Consider the following 5000-nt stretch of genomic DNA (forward strand, 5'->3'; position numbering starts at 1 on the left):
CCCGTATTGTGCCTTAACCTAACCCGTATTGTGCCTTAACCTAACCCGTATTGTGCCTTAACCTAACCCGTATTGTGCCTTAACCTAACCCGTATTGTGCCTTAACCTAACCCGTATTGTGCCTTAACCTAACCCGTATTGTGCCTTAACCTAACCCACGTTGTGCCTTAACCTAACCCACGTTGTGCCTTAACCTAACCCACGTTGTGCCTTAACCTAACCCACGTTGTGCCTTAACCTAACCCACGTTGTGCCTTAACCTAACCCACGTTGTGCCTTAACCTAACCCACGTTGTGCCTTAACCTAACCCACGTTGTGCCTTAACCTAACCCACGTTGTGCCTTAACCTAACCCATATTGTGCCTTAACCTAACCCATATTGTGCCTTAACCTAACCCATATTGTGCCTTAACCTAACCCATATTGTGCCTTAACCTAACCCATATTGTGCCTTAACCTAACCCATATTGTGCCTTAACCTAACCCATATTGTGCCTTAACCTAACCCATATTGTGCCTTAACCTAACCCATATTGTGCCTTAACCTAACCCATATTGTGCCTTAACCTAACCCATATTGTGCCTTAACCTAACCCATATTGTGCCTTAACCTAACCCATATTGTGCCTTAACCTAACCCATATTGTGCCTTAACCTAACCCGTATTGTGCCTTAACCTAACCCGTATTGTGCCTTAACCTAACCCGTATTGTGCCTTAACCTAACCCGTATTGTACCTTAACCTAACCCGTATTGTGCCTTAACCTAACCCGTATTGTGCCTTAACCTAACCCGTATTGTGCCTTAACCTAACCCGTATTGTGCCTTAACCTAACCCGTATTGTGCCTTAACCTAACCCGTATTGTGCCTTAACCTAACCCGTATTGTGCCTTAACCTAACCCGTATTGTGCCTTAACCTAACCCGTATTGTGCCTTAACCTAACCCGTATTGTGCCTTAACCTAACCCGTATTGTGCCTTAACCTAACCCGTATTGTGCCTTAACCTAACCCGTATTGTGCCTTAACCTAACCCGTATTGTGCCTTAACCTAACCCGTATTGTGCCTTAACCTAACCCACGTTGTGCCTTAACCTAACCCACGTTGTGCCTTAACCTAACCCACGTTGTGCCTTAACCTAACCCACGTTGTGCCTTAACCTAACCCACGTTGTGCCTTAACCTAACCCACGTTGTGCCTTAACCTAACCCACGTTGTGCCTTAACCTAACCCACGTTGTGCCTTAACCTAACCCACGTTGTGCCTTAACCTAACCCACGTTGTGCCTTAACCTAACCCACGTTGTGCCTTAACCTAACCCATATTGTGCCTTAACCTAACCCATATTGTGCCTTAACCTAACCCATATTGTGCCTTAACCTAACCCATATTGTGCCTTAACCTAACCCATATTGTGCCTTAACCTAACCCATATTGTGCCTTAACCTAACCCATATTGTGCCTTAACCTAACCCATATTGTGCCTTAACCTAACCCATATTGTGCCTTAACCTAACCCATATTGTGCCTTAACCTAACCCATATTGTGCCTTAACCTAACCCATATTGTGCCTTAACCTAACCCATATTGTGCCTTAACCTAACCCATATTGTGCCTTAACCTAACCCATATTGTGCCTTAACCTAACCCATATTGTGCCTTAACCTAACCCATATTGTGCCTTAACCTAACCCATATTGTGCCTTAACCTAACCCATATTGTGCCTTAACCTAACCCATATTGTGCCTTAACCTAACCCATATTGTGCCTTAACCTAACCCATATTGTGCCTTAACCTAACCCATATTGTGCCTTAACCTAACCCATATTGTGCCTTAACCTAACCCATATTGTGCCTTAACCTAACCCATATTGTGCCTTAACCTAACCCATATTGTGCCTTAACCTAACCCATATTGTGCCTTAACCTAACCCATATTGTGCCTTAACCTAACCTATATTGCGCCTTAACCTAACCCATGTTGCGCCTTAACCTAACCTATGTTGCGCCTTAACCTAACCTATGTTGCGCCTTAACCTAACCTACGTTGCGCCTTAACCTAACCTATGTTGCGCCTTAACCTAACCTATATTGCGCCTTAACCTAACCTATATTGCGCCTTAACCTAACCTATATTGCGCCTTAACCTAACCTATATTGCGCCTTAACCTAACCTACGTTGCGCCTTAACCTAACCCACGTTGCGCCTTAACCTAACCCACGTTGCGCCTTAACCCAACCCACGTTGCGCCTTAACCCAACCCACGTTGCGCCTTAACCCAACCCACGTTGGGCCTTAACCCAACCCACGTTGCGCCTTAACCCAACCCACGTTGGGCCTTAACCCAACACACGTTGGGCCTTAACCCAACACACGTTGGGCCTTAACCCAACACACGTTGGGCCTTAACCCAACACACGTTGGGCCTTAACCCAACACACGTTGGGCCTTAACCCAACACACGTTGGGCCTTAACCCAACACACGTTGGGCCTTAACCCAACACACGTTGGGCCTTAACCCAACACACGTTGGGCCTTAACCCAACACACGTTGGGCCTTAACCCAACACACGTTGGGCCTTAACCCAACACACGTTGGGCCTTAACCCAACACACGTTGGGCCTTAACCCAACACACGTTGGGCCTTAACCCAACACACGTTGGGCCTTAACCCGCTCTGTAATTGTCATACGACGCGTTAAATTAGTGTAGTGTTGCCTAACTGCAACCCCCGCAATATAGTTTGCTACTCGCACTGCCTGGTCCCCAGTGTATCGCTTCATGTTAAACACCTTGCAGCGATACACTGTAATGTGGATGGCAGCAGGACGTACATGCTCAATGCCCTTCGCAGTTGTTCATTGGCATTCGCATGGCGAAGCACTTAGCCTACGCTGTGGTACGGCCTGTGTCAACTGTCCGCTGATGTTGTACGTCCAAATCACACACTGTACTGCACATTGGTCCTCATGTACTGAATGATACATCGTGGTACATGTGACCGTACAACGACTGCGCCAACAACGGCGAACCATGCGGTCCAACTGTTGTGCACTCAGCTATGTGTCGTCTCCCTATAAGAGCCGGATTGCAGTGTGGTATGCCCTGGATGGCGATCAGCATGAGCCGTCTGTTGATGTAGTGGCGCGTGTTGTCAGACGTAGTCGTCTCTTCTCACACACCGTGACAGCATGGTGCACTGCGTTCCACATCTGCGACATGCGACAGAGGCCGGTTGACAGTCGTTCGCGCAATGGACATCGCATACGTACGGGGGCCACCTTCCACGTGTTCGCGAAGCGTGCACATGTTGTTGCGTGTATGTGGGCAGACATAGTGTGTCGTGACACCTGACACAGGCATGCAACAATCGTTGAATTTGCAAATGGCGATGGACGTCTACGTTTGCTGGTGACGTTACGCAAATGAACAACTGGTAAACCGTTGTGGTGCGGTTGTTCTCGCTAGAGGTGAATCAGTGATGGCGACGATCGGTTGAGCTACCAACCGGTTGTTTCAGCGATACCCACCATGCCCACGAACGTGAATGGCATGTGGGTGTGAAGCGATACGCGGCGGTGGCTGGGTGGGACCGTCCCCGGCCGGTGAGGGGGGGCCTCCCGGCGTGCTGGCCGCGCGGTGCGTGGGCGCACGCGCTACAGCCGGCTGGTGGGGGCGGCCAGTGGCAGGCGCGCCGGCCGACGGAGGCGGCAGGCGGCGCAGCTGCGCGCCGGCGCACCCTGCACGCGGCGCCGTGCGGCCAAAGTAGGTCCTCGCGGGCCCGGTGCGAAGCGCGGTGGACATCTGCAGTGTGCTGGTCCGATTGAGGACTGTGTGCGCTGAGGATGCGCCGCCGCCCGGCGCTCGGCGCCGCGACGCCGTCTGCTGCTCGGTCGCCTCTGCGGTTCTCGCAGGTGGTTTGTATCGCAGCTGTGCGGACGTGTTGGCGCGTGCGCTGTGCTGGGAGAGTTCGCTTCGGCACCCAAGTGGGGCTTTTGTCCTTCTGTGGCGCTGGCGTTGGAGCTGCCGGCCACCGTAGGTGGCGCGTGTTGTCTCCCGCCGGCAATGCCACGACAGCACGCTCCCGGGCCTCTGTCGGCAGCGGCAAGCTCAGTTGGGAGCACGGGTGGTCGCACCTAAAGCGTCTACTCGCCAAACTCCGGGCGATTGCGCCTCTCTCGAACCCGACCAAGTACTTAGGACGGCGCTGCGCGCCGCCGGGACCTGAGAGGGTTTCGAGGTGTATCGTGCAGGGGAGCTCAGCCTCCTCCTGTTTGCAGAATAATTGAGCGGACGCTTGCGTGTTCGCGCGGGCCCCCGGGACACACTCCCGGGCGGCCGGCTGCTCAGCTCTAGTTGACGCAGCTCCCTGGTTGATCCTGCCAGTAGTCATATGCTTGTCTCAAAGATTAAGCCATGCATGTCTCAGTACAAGCCGCATTAAGGTGAAACCGCGAATGGCTCATTAAATCAGTTATGGTTCCTTAGATCGTACCCACGTTACTTGGATAACTGTGGTAATTCTAGAGCTAATACATGCAAACAGAGTCCCGACCAGAGATGGAAGGGACGCTTTTATTAGATCAAAACCAATCGGTCGGCTCGTCCGGTCCGTTTGCCTTGGTGACTCTGAATAACTTTGGGCTGATCGCACGGTCCTCGTACCGGCGACGCATCTTTCAAATGTCTGCCTTATCAACTGTCGATGGTAGGTTCTGCGCCTACCATGGTTGTAACGGGTAACGGGGAATCAGGGTTCGATTCCGGAGAGGGAGCCTGAGAAACGGCTACCACATCCAAGGAAGGCAGCAGGCGCGCAAATTACCCACTCCCGGCACGGGGAGGTAGTGACGAAAAATAACGATACGGGACTCATCCGAGGCCCCGTAATCGGAATGAGTACACTTTAAATCCTTTAACGAGTATCTATTGGAGGGCAAGTCTGGTGCCAGCAGCCGCGGTAATTCCAGCTCCAATAGCGTATATTAAAGT

At 51.7% G+C, this 5000-nt stretch overlaps 1 non-coding gene across 1 annotated transcript in view; it reads left to right on the forward strand.

Annotated features, from left to right (window-relative positions):
• The first annotated feature begins 4374 nt into the window (after window positions 1-4374).
• LOC124563724 overlaps window positions 4375-5000 on the forward strand; it is a 1910-nt gene continuing 1284 nt past the window's right edge. The window contains exon 1 of the ribosomal RNA XR_006970276.1: window positions 4375-5000. This exon is cut by the window's right edge and continues 1284 nt beyond it. This is a non-coding gene — a ribosomal RNA (small subunit ribosomal RNA).

Source organism: Schistocerca americana, unplaced genomic scaffold, assembly GCF_021461395.2.
Source record: "Schistocerca americana isolate TAMUIC-IGC-003095 unplaced genomic scaffold, iqSchAmer2.1 HiC_scaffold_124, whole genome shotgun sequence".
In the NCBI taxonomy this organism is placed as follows: domain Eukaryota; kingdom Metazoa; phylum Arthropoda; class Insecta; order Orthoptera; family Acrididae; genus Schistocerca; species Schistocerca americana.